Raw genomic sequence first — 8,127 nt, forward strand, 5'->3', positions numbered from 1 at the left:
AACAATAGGTCAACTAGTTGGTCAACTAGCTGTCTTCATTTCTACATTTTACAATATCAGAAGTGGATTAAACTAGAAGTATTCAACCACCATTACTATCAGTCGACACATATGCCTTTTGAACTTTTCTTGGGAGTATCCCGTACTAAAAATAGAATACGGGATTTGGGGACAGCTGTTCAAGGGCACTTACGCACTATATTCGATTTTCAATACACGACTCAAAACCTTTGGAATGAATCAAAATGAATAAAATACAAAAATAATAAGAGTTCAGAAAAGAAGAAAAAAAGGTGAACATTGAGATGAAAAGTTAAAAAAAATCTTGCCAATTTACGGGATTCGAACCCATGAACGCCGGGTCAATAGGCTAACTCGCTACCACTGAGCCCACACGGCAGACTATTCGGCGGGGTGAAAATAGAAACTTGACCTGCAAACATACATTACACGTGAGTTCTCGAGCATTTTACAACTCGCCGGTTTAACGAAAAATTTGACGTGGGTCAACCAACCTGGGGTCAAGTCGGAAGATCATCAAACCCTAGCAGGGTGCAAAGCTTTGAATGTCCAGCTTCAAAAACATCAGAGAACTCCTCAATGTTAAGTTTTTATGAACCGAATATGACCCCGCTGTGACCCCTAAATCTGACGAGGGTCGACCGAACTTGGGTTATGTCGGGAGATCATCAAACCCTAGAAGTATGCAAAGTTTCAAAGCTCTAGCTTCAGAAACATCCGAGATAACTCCAACGTTACGTTACGTTTTTTGTCTACGGACAGCCGGCCGTCCGGACGGCCTAACACTGCTCATTCTTAAGACTCTCCTGATTACTCAGGGGAGTCAAAAACGACCCCGTTGTGACCATGAAATTTGACATGGATCAACCAGACTTGCCAGGAGTGCAAAGTTCAAAGAACAAAGATATCGTCCCGAAAACATCTGAGAAAACCTGAATGTAAAGTTTTTATGACCCAAACTTGACCCCGCTGTGACCTTGGAATTTGACGGGAGGGATATCATCAAACCCTAGAATTGTAGAAGTATATAAAGTTTTAAAGCCCTAGCATCAACAACATCTGGGGAAACCTAAACGTTTAAATTTTTGTTTTTCGAAGTGTTTACAAAGAAAACAAAGTGGAAGAAGAAACGGTTTACCTGATTCAAGGCGATAATAGTGAGAGCCGTTTAGTACGATGCTTGGATTTTTCGGTATTCGGTAGACCATGTTTCGAACGATAAGACAATCTCTGCTCTTTGAGTTGTAAAAGAAGGAATTGCAGGCTTCATCAGCATTGCAGCGCAAAGCACATTCCAGAGGTGATGACGTCCTCTGTTGAGCTGACGTCATTTCGAGCTCTTGCGGAAGGATGTTGTCATACGCTATGACATGAAACCAGTGCAGTCCTGTGCTGCTTTCACTGTGTGATAAAATACATAATTAGTAAGGTTTATTTCTGACTGCGGCCTGTTTCAGTGTACAATGTGACACATTTATCAACCAGGATGTTTTAGCGGTCAGGAGGGGACCCTTTTTGTTTATCACTTTATAAACAAGACAACCAAAATTCTGAATGAAAAATATCAGGAAGACTGCTCTTCTAATGAAAGATATTTACGCCTTTTTTTTTTTTTTAAATAATAACCTTTATCCTACATACGTGTGAGATACCACTCATGTGATAACAATATCGTAATCCACAGTTCATGTGAACGAGGTCGTGTATGGCAAGGACCTGATTTTCTACTGCCCGTCAGGGCCCAGTCATCGAGACAAACGTCATTCTGGGAACACTTTTGGGCGCGTTGTTTTCCCCTGAAATCATTTTGAGAACGCACACGTCCCGCTATGCTTTCTTTGGTGACGTCTTTTTTGCTTTAATGTTAAAGAGTACACGAGGTTTTGGAACCGATCGAGATTCCATTTGAAGCGTCTTCAATTTGGGCGCTTCGATTGAGGGACGTTTGGAGCAAAAGACACGAAAGTACAGTAATAAGTAGGATAAACAGAATAAACTCGTTGAGTTTTCAAATATTGAAAAGCTCGCTTTCGCTCGCAGTTCAATATTTAACAAAAACAACTCGTGTAAAACTGGTATCACACAGGAAGCCATGTAGTATTCTATATTGTTTTTACCATGTAAAAGTACTGAACGGTCAATGTTGCCGGTGGGTTGGTGCATCGCTGAATGGCAACCTCCTATCCGCCCTTTCAGTATGCCATGCTAACTGGTTTAGGCTACTTAGTCAGAGTGCTGAAGAATAAAGTAACATTACGTCACTCAATTTACCTCAACAGTATGTTTGCATCATTTCCTTACAGTCTGACGTTGATTTGAATCAGTCACTCTCCATCTCTTGAACATCAATGAAAATGCAAGATCAACTGTGTGAGATTTGTGTGCGATAACATTTCATCTGAGTGATTGACTGTATCAGGTTACGTGAATGCTGTAATTAGCACACATAATTATCAGCCTCGGAGTGGTATAGTAAATTTGATTGCCGGTCATTTGCGATCGAAAATGATATTTAAAACTGTCTTGCAAGTAAGAGCAGGCCGCCTGTTTTTTCCTGCCGTCTGTTTTACATTGTAAATAAAGCTTATCATTGCAAATGTGTCATTTCTTACAAAAGATCAAGCTCATAGTTTTACTCAAAACTGCGGTTTGTCTTGGTTATTTTTACTGATATAAACAAAGCGGGTTCCCGACCTGACTGTCATGACATTTAGAAGGTCAGCTCACATTAATCCTGGCCATATGGCGTACTGAAGGGATAATAATAGTGGGTGGGCAACTAGCATCGAAGAGACTTTACTTAAAATCAATAAAGACTGTCAAAAAGGCACCACGTGATAAATAAACAGACAGTGATTGGGAATGTATTGAAATATTATTATTATTATGCAATGATGAATAAATGGAGAAGAGGTTTTTCAGGGCGAGGGCAAGCTTGATTTTTAGACTGAATAATAAAAGTACATTACAACTGGGTCTTGGGTAGGGCATCTCTCATCGGGGTATGTTAATTCATTCTTGCAATTTCCTTAGTAAGTAAGTGAGTGGGTTAGCGAATGCGTGAGTGAGAGAATAAACTGTCATACAGCGTTTTTAATATGTCATACTCATTTTTAAACAATTCGTTAGCCAGTAGTCAATTCAAGTTTTGGCTGGCGGCTTCGAGGATTAAAATTAATATGGTCATTAAATGGGGACAAATCCAATCACCGTTCCAGCGTAACGTGCTTAATTTATTCTCATAACGTGCATATCACGTTATCCATAGACAATGAAGGAAGCAAGTATATTATAGTTCATTTTCCTACCATTTGTAAATAAACGGATTTGTTATAAACGGTTTCAAAAAGATATCTTCTATTCACCTGAAAACGTTGTGGTCGGTGCTTGAAATGAACGCAATCACCAGCCACAGGAAACGGCTTTCTAACTGGCGAGACATAGTTTTGAATGTCCAACAGGAGACAGTTCTGGCCTTCAAATCAGTGGGTCCAACGAAAAGTATCCCCATCAGTAATGTGGCCACCCTCATGCTCCAATGAATGCTTGTTCATAATTTGCAAGTCTAAGTTTTAGGCACGGCATTCTTAAAGGTACGGTCCTTCTAGACTAAGCGATCATGTCGTCATTTTGCACATACCAATTTATATAGTATCAGGAGTCTGGCAACTCTGTGTCTTCTTTCTTCTTCTTCCGTTTTGCAACCACGGTCATGAATGACCATTATTGTTGCATATTGTTTGTGTCCAATGTGTTAAAAGATAGCCAATAAAATCAAATAATCGTGCGAATCTTGCTTTGGGCGGAAAATTGTTTAGGGGAGAGTTGCTGATATCGTACCACTAAAGGACAAACAGCTCTATAACGCAACCATTTTATGCTAGGCACTTGAAATTGTCCATAAACACTCATCTCCTGTGCCTTCAACGTTCCGTATATTGTTTGCAATAAAAAAAAAACGCAAACTTGGTTTCAGTACGGATTTAAAAACATCATCCAAATGGTACGAATTACAAGACCAGTTCTGTAATGCGTACCTGTCAGTCACTTATAACGTACTGGGGGTACGATATTAGTGACCTTGTGGTACAATATCAATAACTCTTGAAGCAGCGTTGAAGCCCATTCCGTTTGCAATGGCTGCCAGACATTTTTTCATGTCCTCTGATGTCCAGTTCGAGGGGGAAATCATTTTCTGAAACAACTTCAGGCTTCAGACTTACTCCTAAATGGATCATTTGGCAATTAATAGGAGGTTGTGTCATCCTGCATATCGTACCAGAAGTCATTGTTATCGTACCACCGGTACTATATATATCAAGACTCTGGCTGGTACAATATGCGTGACTTCGGTAGGCTGGACAATAAGTAGATCTAGCCTGCCACATGTAAAGCAAAGGCCAATGTTTTGATCCAAATGCAGCCTACACTCAACAAGGTATTAATGTATAGTCAAGTTAATTTGCTCAGTGGTGTAGTCTTTGCATAGTCACACAAATTTGTCACTACGAAAATAACATCAAAATGCGAAAAAAGTGAATTTTTCTTTCTTGCTGGTGGTTTTCTCGCTAGCTGCCATGTTGACACCGGAAGAATGCTTCTTTCCTACGGGGTTCTCCCCACACTTCAGCAGAGGCTTCAGGCATTCGCCATTTCGCGGGAATGGGGGTGGTGCGATATGGATAACAGGTACGCAATCAGTAACTCTCCCCTACTTTCTTCTCAGTGTCCTTCTCCTGAAAGCGTCATGCTTCTTAACAATATTGCGTTAAGAGCTCGTTTTACGTTTTTATTGCTTTGATCCTTTTCACTGGCAACCAACAAATATTGATATTTAATCAATGATGGACTGAATGTGTGCATTAAAAAACGTTGTTTCCTTCCCTAGAACAACACAGATCTGCTCATTTCTGTTTCAAGTAGGTCGATCTTCGGTTCGTTGGGACGCATTGTCCTTGAGCAGAAAATACATTAAATTATATTTATGACGATAATTTGTCGTTCTCCAAACGACCCTGCACCCCGATGCGGTTGCCGGGTTGCTTTTCTACATATAGAATGTCCATGAAACAAACAAACCCAGGTTAAAAAAGTGGTATACTTGTGTGTGTGGGGGGGGGGGGGGGGCGGCAGTGTGTGTCTTGAGTATGTGTGTCTGTCTGTTTCTCTCGCTCTTTCTCTATCTCGTGTGTGCGTGTGTGTGTGTGTCTCTCTCTGTGTTAAAGAGTTTTACCAGGCTTAGGTTTGTGTGCGTTTGTGTGTGTGTGTGTTCTTGTGTGTGTGTGTGTGTGTGTGTGTGTGTGTCTCTTTCTCTCTCTCTCTCTCTCTGTCTCTCTCCCTCCCCCCGACTGTCTATCTGCCTGTTTGTCTTTGGGTTTGTGTGTTCTTTGTGGACGGGTTAGAAGCGTACTCGCCCTTCCACTTTTCAAAACTAATGCCATGACAGTCGATTTGCGATTCGGTTGGCCAGTGAATCGGTCAGTGAGTCAGTTAGTCACTTAACTGTTAACAACAACACACACACACACACACACACACACACACACACACACACACACACACACACACATACGCGCGCACTCAGAGTGACACACGGACGGACAAATACACAGAGAATCAGACACATAGACAGGGACTGGAGGCAGTCAGCCTGAGAGACAAAGAGGAATATTCAGGAAAGCTGGTTTTGACAATGCTTTTATAGGCCTATAATTATGCACACAACACAATGACGAACTGATTCATAGCCAGTAACGGGCCGCACTTAGCAATGCCTATTAGCATGCTGTTATTAACTAATGTAACATTGCAGTGAGCGAACCATTTCTGCAAAGAAACAACAACCACAATAGCTAGGACAGTAGAAATAAAGGAAAAACAAAGAGCGAGAACAACTTGCAAACGATCGTACAAGTATAAGAAAATAAATTTAAACTACCATAAAACAGTTCAAAGCAAAACGCAAAAACAACACAGTGTAAAGAAACACAATAAAAACAGCGTCGCGATTACTAGCAGCAATAACACAATAAAGCAAAACGTTGACAGAACAATGCCAACAATTAAAACCACATAATACATTATAACTGTATATACAGATACAAATTTAAAAATAAATTGTCATACTGCATTTGATGTACAATTTCCAATGATAAAAAGTGTCAAATTTTAACATAACTTAATTTATATCTGCATATTATTATAATTTTGTTTAACATGCACATACATTTTAAATGAATTGATGAACCATTCAGCACATGTTTAGTTGCATTATGTGCGACATATAATTTTTTTGGAAGCTGTCTGTGTTTGTTTTATGCTTAAGAAAAATAGGCAGTGAGTTCCATAGGACCGCACCTGAATAAAGAAGGCTTGATTTGAAAAGGTAAAATAAAAAAATACAAATCTTTCATGTACAAAACTATGGCTTACCTGCACACGAACCAGTTCAAGCAAAGCACACTCGACCAGCCATGCCCTTGTGTGAGCATTGAAAAATTGAACGATAGGGGAAAGTGAAAAATTAATGAAGTTAGAAATAAGTTCAAAAACGTTGACAGATATAGAACGGGCGCAATGGCTTAGTGGTTAGACGCCGGCCTCCAAAGCGGAAGGTCGTGGCTTCGAATCCCGGCGGCGCCTGGTGGGTTAAGGTGGAGATTTTTCCGATCTCCCAGGTCAACTTATGTGCAGACCTGCTAGTGTCTTATCCCCCTTCGTGAGTAGACGCAAGCACAAGATCAAGTGCGCACGGAAAAGATCCTGTAATCCATGTCAGAGTACGGTGGGTTATAGAAACACGAAAATACCCAGCATGCTTCCTCCGAAAGCGGCGTATGGCTGCCTAAATGGCTGGGTAAAAACGGTCATACACGTAAAAATCATTCATCCCTCGAACGCAGAAGAAGAAGAAGAAGAAGTCGACAGATATAGAATTATTATCGCGTGAAGCGATATAAAAAAATATTCGTACATGTATACAAAAGAAAGCATCATAGTGTAACAGTACCGTACGTCCTTCCCACGTACGCGACCATGTTCCCAATTCATTGTGTCCATGAATTAGAGCATCCTTTCACTTGGGCACATACCACACATCAACGGCGTGGTTGCATTCTGTGAAGTGTTGGGATTATTGTGTGTGATTAGCAGTGTGTCATAGCTCTAACTTACGAAATAAGTTCAACCAAAATGCCCACTTCGAGCAATTGATTGTTGTTATGTGTGCAAGTGGAAGGATGCTCCACAAGGGCGGATCCAGGATCTTAAGGAAGGGGGGGGGGGCCCACCCAAACTTTTTTGAGGGCGCGAAGCGACCGAACATGCTAGAAAGAAAGGCCGAAAACATTATAACAAGAAGTGTGACCGATTGATATGTGTAATACCAGAGAAGAGTAATTAGGGGGTCCGGGGGAATTTTTTTTTTCAAGGAAGCAAAATGCTGCAATCTAGGGGGGCCACCTGAGCTCAGAAACTGTTATTTAATCATCTCTCTCTCTCTCTCTTTCTCTCTCTCTCTCTCTCTCTCTCTCTCTCTCTCTCTCTCTCTCTCTCTCTTCCGGAGTTACCTGCCCCTGGCAACCAGCGAGCAGCATCAACTTGGGACTGGGTGGCCGAGTGGTAACGCACTTGCGCTCGGAAGCGAGAGGTTGCGAGTTCGACCCTGGGTCAGGGCGTTAGCAATTTTCTCCCCCCTTTCCTAACCTAGGTGGTGGGTTCAAGTGCTTAGTCTTTCGGATGAGACGAAAAGCCGAGGTCCCTTCGTGTACACTACATTGGGGTGTGCACGTTAAAGATCCCACGATTGACAAAAGGGTCTTTCCTGGCAACATTGTATAGGCATAGATAAAAAAAAAATGTCCACCAAAATACCCGTGTGACTTGGAATAATAGGCCGTGAAAAGTAGGATATGCGCCGAAATGGCTGCGATCTGCTGGTCGATGTGAATGCGTGATGTATTGTGTAAAAAATTCCATCTCACACGGCATAAATAGATCCCTGCGCCTTGAGTCCGAGTCTGGAGATACGCGCGCGATATAAGACTGATGGGGTGGGCTTTGGAAAAGGCCTATGTCGCGGGATTCTTGGGTCGTGCCATTTTCTTG

The sequence above is a fragment of the Littorina saxatilis genome, linkage group LG4 (assembly GCF_037325665.1).
Source record: "Littorina saxatilis isolate snail1 linkage group LG4, US_GU_Lsax_2.0, whole genome shotgun sequence".
In the NCBI taxonomy this organism is placed as follows: Eukaryota; Metazoa; Mollusca; class Gastropoda; order Littorinimorpha; family Littorinidae; genus Littorina; species Littorina saxatilis.